Here is a 7,713-nt window from a genome sequence, read left to right as displayed (position 1 = left end):
ATTTCATTGCTAATGCTTCCATTTGGGCTACTAATGATGTAGTTATGTCAACGTAGTGTACTCCTGTTGTTTTTCTTGGCACTTCATTATCTATTGGCCACTTGAACTGATTTTCTCCAATTCTCTCAAAAAGGTCTAAGGCATTATCCAAAAGAATATCCAATAATGACCATCTTACTGAAGCGTCGACAATGTTGCAGAATTCATATCTCGAACATGAATAGAATATATAAATCGTAGAGTCTTTAGGAACGTTTAGAGTGGGACACTTCCTGAAGTAGTATTTGAATCTTTCACGGGCTTCTTTATAGCTTTCGAGGTCCTTTTGCTTGAAGGTATGTACTTTCATTTCTGATATGATGGACTTGAGACTACAGAAAGAAATTCAAATTTCTGCACCATGTCATTCCATTAAATGATATTCCCATTAATTAAAGAATTTAGTCATTCTCATGCGCCTTCCTTTAAAGTGTAGAGAAATAGGCGCAGTTGAAAAGCATAAACAGACATGCTTTCGTGGATGATTATATCGCAAAGCATCAAGAAGGCCTGAAAGAATTCATGAGGATATTCTGTTCATCATCCAAAAAAATCTAATGTGGTGATGATTTTGAAATAAGTTGATGGCATCAAGTCTAATGGAAAGTTTGCCTATCTAAAAGGTAGATATATGGTAGGTGGTTGCATAGGGACCCAAATGGGATTTACATAATCCTTCACTGCTTATCCATCATTTGTGAATGCCCTTGGCTGAAGTGGTTGAATTGGCTGACGTTGTGGTAATGGATTCTGAACTTGATTCGGTGTTGATTTTCTGCATTTTCACTTGTTTGTCTCCATTATCTTCTTTGCTATTTGAAAGTTCTTTCGATTTCAGGAACTATCAGAAGAATCTCAATCTTGTCGGAATCTGGCATAAACTATGATTTCCTGAAAAGATCAAAACAAGATACTTAGTTCATTCAACAAATAACATAAAATAAATAAAACTTCAAATCTAAAAATAACTAATAAACTCAAATTTTAAAAATTATTCCCTCGATAACGACATCAAAAACTTGTTCGGAAAAATTTCGCAATTGTACATGATCGTTGATAAGTAACACACGATGAATAACTTGTATTGTCCTAGGAAAAATAAAATTCAATTGAATGTACTTGTTTTAAACAGATTCAATGCGAGCAAATGAAAAAAGATTTGTGGTTTGTAATTATTCTAAATTAATCTACGAAGGCTTGTAAAATTGAAGTTTTGTATGTGTATGGAATAAGTGTATTGGATTACAAATCTATATATAACTATCCATTCCAGTTCTCAATTATGTATCTAGTTTTGTTTATACACTCTTGGCAATCGATAATTTTATTGTAATTAATTTTCCTTTTAAAGACAAATTAAATCTATTTTAGTCATGACCCGAATCTATTTTTAGTCCAAATTCGAATGAATAAAACACGTTTAGTTTTACGATTATCTTATAGATTGTACATGTGATAAATATTATCCATAACTTTTATTGTACGTATGTTAATTAAATAGTATTATAATTCTATTGTAAGCCTTTCAGCACTACATCAAGCAATCATATATTTAATTGATGATCAAGTAATCAAATAATGAAATTAAACATGCAATATTAATTAAGAATTGCAAGAACTTAACTAAACTACTTGTTTTAAATTAAAAATAAATAATAAAATGTTTCATCTTCATCCAATATACGAAATGAATCAACCTATTATGTTATTTCATACAAAAAGATTTGGAAAAATACCACTCGGATTAAAAACAATGATTGAAAAGTGAAAAGTCAATTTCTTCTTCGTTAATCTTCAATCTCTCGTGTTAATCACCTTTGAATCCTATGCTAGCCTCCTTGTGATGAAAAATATCCATAATATGTGGTTCCTTGTTCTAGCCATCTCCTGGGGCTTAAAATAGTAGGTTAAATTTGATTTTCATAAGAGTTTAAGTCAAAAAGAATATTGAGCCATTCAGGCTCAAAAATGCCCCCTTCTCCTGCGCACTTCACTATGTGCATGGCATAGATGGTGTGAACTCTTAGCAAATGGTCATTAAGGTGTTGTGCGCACACAACAATGGGCTTGAGCTAGCGCACCGTCGTAACATTTTCCCTTTTGTTGCATTTCAATCTCTCAATTTCAATCGTCATTCATTTTAACTCCTTTTGATACCTTCTTGATCCTTTTATCTTCCAATTCCATCTACATTGACTTCTCTCCTTATTTAATCATCAATATTTGATCCAAATCAACTATTAGCACTTTGCGATTTGGTCTCCAAATTTTGGATTCAGTCCATTTTGGCCAATTTTTCACTCCTTTTGTCCACTGCCATCATTTTTATAAACTTTCTATAATTAAAGATCAATGCCAGAAGTTTTAATGTTTGGTGTATCTCTTTTGAATAAAAAAAATACAATTTTTCTCATGTAGAAGAGCGCCAGATCAGACGATAATGCTGTAGGCATGAGGAGATTTGCACAGTGTTTCTGATTCCTCTTTAAAAGATTCTCTCAGAAGAGAGAGGGGCAGGCAGAGATCTATACAGAATGGGAATATACATATTGACAAAACACGTACTTAGTGAGGTTTTTTTGTTGTCATTTCTTTCACCAGCTAATATTCTCGAATTTTTTGCCCCATGATTATCCAAATTTATTCTTTTTCAGTGATTAAAATTAAGAGCATGATTATAGTGAAATACTATACCATAAGTCAAATACTAAATTCCCGAGTATGATGAAAAAGTTGTAAACTTGGACAAAAAGATAAGATAATTTTCACAAAAACCTGAAGGGTAAAAATGGCAGCCTTTGTGGAAGAACCCTCAAATTCATTAGCATTCTTTGAATTTTCTCGATCAGATTTTTTTCAATTATCTTCTTGATTGTCAAATTACTGAAATACCCTTTTTGGCCTTAACCTCACGAATTTCAATTACATCATTCAAATTGGGATAATGTTCATTAGATAGAAAAAGTAGAGGAGAAAGTCCAACGATATCAAATTTGAGGCCGAAACACCTGCTATTGGGGAAGCAATTGGTTTAGCAGCGGCAATTGATTATTTGTCAGTATTGGAATGCCAAAAATTTATGATTATGAGGTGATTCATGATTCAAACTTCGCCATTGTTAGTTCTAAAAGGGCACATATTTACTGTATTGAATGTTGGTTATGACTTATGACTAGTTCCTCTTTCATTCTCTTTACATTTATAGGTAGAGTTGGCTAACTATCTTTATGATAGTCTACAATCAATACCCAACGTTCGTGTCTATGGCCCAGCACCGTCACATACTGTCGTTAGAGCAGCACTTTGTTCTTTCAATGTAGAAGATGTTCACCCTATAGATCTTGCTACCTTTCTTGACCAACAGGTACATGTACATCCTTCTTAGCTAGCAGATTTGCCACTTTTTTCTTTTTTCTTCAAATGTTACACTAAAAGAAGGGGAATATTCAGCAACTTCAGGGAGAGCACTAGTTCCCATCCTATTGTGCTAGTAGCAACTTGCTTCTCAACCTTTAAAATATGGACTATTAAATTCTTAAGCTTTTAATATTTTTAAAATCGTACGTGCTCAGCCTTGTTTAAATTCTTAACCTTGCAGCATAGTATAGCCATTAGATCCAGCCACCATTGTGCTCAGCCTCTCCACCGTTATCTCGGAATCAATGCAAGTGCACAGGCAAGCCTTCACTTCTACAACATGAAAGAGGATGTTGATGACTTCATCATATGTCCCAAGGATACCATCAGCTTTTTTACATCGTTCAATTGAAGATTGTGAGAAGGAAAAAAAAGGGACGGGAGCCAAAGTTCTATTAAGACTACACACAATGATATCTCATTATTTTGTTGTTGTCCAATTTGTGATGTACACAAGTCTTAAGAGTTCGCTCCATGAGAAATGTAGTGTACTATATAGAAGTGTGACTTCTGAAGATTGATATATTGTACAATTTTTATCATCTTTTTCGCTTTTTCTTCTCTTTCTCTTACAGTGTTTTTCCCATTTTCTAGCAAGAGCTAGGGATTCGATGCCTATTATAATATAGAAAAGAAAAGATTTATCATAGATTTTTGTATTCGCCTGTTTGAAAAACATAACAGTTTTTACACCAATGAAAACCTGCCAACACTACTGTTAGAAGGGTGGATACCAAATTTTGACAAGACGGCTTAATTCTAATGTATGAAGCATGGTTATTAAAATGGGGCTAGACAAAATCGGCAAATATAGGTATGGACTGGTTGCTCTAATTGGTACATTAAAAATTAAACTGGTCAAGAATCGATTCAACCGCTCCATAGATGTCCAAATTGGATTGTTTTATAAGAAATCTAGACTGGTTCAAAGGTGAAAGCGATGAGCAAAATTTTTTATTTAATATGCAAGGGAAGAGATTCAAACTCAAAAACTCATAATGAAATATTGAATTTTCAACCATTATTGAATCTAGTAAAATTTAGAAAAATTGTTGTCTCTTGCTTTAAAAATTATTTTTTAATTAAAATTACAATTTAACAACAATCCACCGGTTGAATGATTAACCCACCAGTTGAACCATGACTCAGTGACCCAATGATTTTTCCAGGTCGATGAATTGGTCTGGTCTGATACTATGATATGAAGGGCATTCATTACTTTTTTGACTTGAATCGTTTTTTGACTCCACTCAATGCCATTTGTGTGTGATATCTCTGAAAGCTAATGGCTCATTGCCCTTTTTTTTGGCTAGGCTTGGCATCAAAACCCTAACTTTGTTATAAATATTAGCGACTTTCCGCGGCTAGGGTTTTCAGGACAGCATTTTGTAGAACTTAGCATCAAGCCACTCGATTTCCGTAGGGGTGGATCTTGGCTTGGGCTAGACAGGGCTACAGTCTGTGCCAGCTCTAGACTAGATCCAAGTTAAATCCAGATTTTCTTTTATTTTTTTCTTTTTCATGTTGACCATGTGCAAATTCGAACCAGACCTTCTTTCCATTAGCCCAAACCTTAAACAAAACAATTAAAACTTAATTGGAGATCTTAAACCATCGCAGCCCAATTCACATACCCGAAACCTAAACCCAAATTCCCCATCATTCTCTGTGTCTTTTTCTTCCATCATTCCATCTCTTTCCATCTCTAAGCAATGCCTCCTAGTCATTCTTGGATTGCACATCGTGTTCTTCTCAAAAGTAATGTTTTTTACTTCTTTATTTTGTATGTCCCTCTCCATTAATCTACCTTCTGTCACGGTCGGAATCCCAGCTATAGCTCATCTTCCACCGTAACTCGTAATGAACCCTACTCAGCTGAAGGTAGCTGAATCATAACCAAAGAAAAGAAGAAAAACAGAAAGGGGGGGGAGGAAAATGATGTAAAATGAACAAGAAATAAGGGAGAAAAGTTGTTGAACGATTTCAACAATTTTACTAAAAATCAAATTACACAGACCCCTTTTACGATGCATCTATGGCTATATCTATAGCCACAAAACAGAAAAAGTCGTGTTTTTCAAAAGCAATAGAGGAAACGTGTTTTAACAAAACTTAATACAATTCAATTAAGACAAAATGGCATCGTTTCAACTTAACCCAAACGACGTCATCTGCAATTCATTTGCACCAGTTAAGTTCGGTTAGCTCATCTTCCTTTCCTTCTTCCTCCCCATTGGATCTTCCCATGACAACCCTCCGACTCATCTTGATCTTGTCCCTAAGATCTAAAGAGAGGGAACTGTGATAGTTTGCATCTTCCCAAGTCACGCTATCTAGGGTAGAGTTTGCCAAATGAATAAATCACTGTCCTACTAAAGAATTCTTCCTTGTTACTATTCCGGTATTTAACATGGACAATGATTTGTGCTTAGGTTGCTATTCATAACTCTCCTCCAGCTGCTGTGAAAGATTCTCCTTTAACTGTTGGTTTAGTTTGTATCTCTGCATCTCCACCACTAGCCTCTCTATTTCTATCTTCTGAATAAAAGAACATATATAGGGTCTAATTTTAAATGCCTGTGCTCATTCCTTCAAGGAAATGGAAATGTCATGATCATGTGATCTAACACGTTCCTCCTTGAAATGATACAATTGCCCCAATATCCCATAAGGCACCTTAACAAACATTTTCTCCACTTTCCTCATCTCCATTAATTCGACAGAATCTTTAGAAACTTCACTCCTTAATTTTATCACTTCATTATTGCCCCCAAACAAAACACACCCTTGTATGAAATCAAAGGTAATTGGACCAAATTGACTCATCCAATCTACACCTAACGCCATGTCATTCCTTGCTAATTCAAGGGTCCTAAGTTTGAACTGAAACTCCCAGTCTTGCACCTTCCATACCACAGCTTGGCATAATGTTGTACTTTCTAATTTATCACCATTGGCTGCTCTAACTGTTACTTTGTTGGTTCCATTAGTACCATATTTCAATACTTTGGCTAATTCCTCATCCATAAAACTGTGTGCGCTTCCACTGTCAATCAGTATGGGTACTCCTCTTCCTTTAACTATTCCTGGCACTCTAATAGTTTTATTTTTCCACTCTCCAGTCAAGGCATTGATTGAAATTTCCATGATTTCTTCACCTCCTGATTCGAATTCCCTATCTCCCTTTAGTTCATTTTCCTCATCTTTATCTACCAATACAAAGTTCAAGGACCTATTCTTACCCACATGGCCTATGCTGTACTTCTCATCGCATTTGTTTTTTTGCCATGCTTCTTTATTTTTGGTTTCTTCAGGAGAATTGGGAGAGTAGGGATTCCATTTGTTTGGTGAGAAACTCCTAGGTTTTTGGAATTTGTGGATGACTTGAATGGTGGATTCTTGCAGGCTATCTCAAATGCCTTGGCTAGTGTACTTGGTTTCATCATTTTTAGGGCTGGACAAAACTCCCGAACCGAACCGAACAGAATCGAATCCGACGGTTCTTCTTAAGTTAAATACCCGAACGGGTATTTGAATCAGGAACCGACGAGTATGGTTCGATTCTCGGTTCTAGGCCAAGACCCGAAGAACCGAATAAGAACCGAATCTCCGTAATTTTTTTAATTAATTTATTTTAAATAAGTAAAATTATTTTATTTTTTCTAAATAAATTTGTTAACTAGTTAATTTAGTTCAAACTACAAAATATGATTTTCCAATTTCTAATATTCAGTTCAAAATCGACTTAATAAAATTGACCTCAATTTTATCCAAATCTGTTATTCTACTGTAGTATCGTTTCTATCAGAGAAAATCGAATTAAAACTCTACAACATCTCTCTTAATTATTTTGAGTTCTGTGATTTTAATAATCAAATTTATGAAGAATTCAGCAAAGATAGACGTGAAACACATAAGATTGAACTACGTGATTTTGTAAGGGCTAATATTAAATATATCATTAATTAAATTAACGTAACTTTGTATATATTAAAAAATTTAATTATAATACAGAACCGAATGGAACAGAATCGGACCGAACCGAACCGAATGGAACCGAACCCGAACGGTTCCATAATTAAATTTGGACCCGACGGTTCCACTTACTAAATACCCGAAAATTTCGGGTGAGAACCGAAACGAACCGGACCATATCCAGCCCTAATTATTTTAACATCATTTTAACCATTGATCTAATTTCTCCTATCAAACCACTAGTAAATACAGAAATGTAATAAGATTCTGGAACATGGGGTA

Source organism: Olea europaea, chromosome 12, assembly GCF_002742605.1.
Source record: "Olea europaea var. sylvestris chromosome 12, O_europaea_v1, whole genome shotgun sequence".
NCBI classification, from domain to species: Eukaryota; Viridiplantae; Streptophyta; class Magnoliopsida; order Lamiales; family Oleaceae; genus Olea; species Olea europaea.
The sequence above is the reverse complement of the archived record's forward strand: the minus strand, read 5'-3'. Positions refer to the sequence as shown.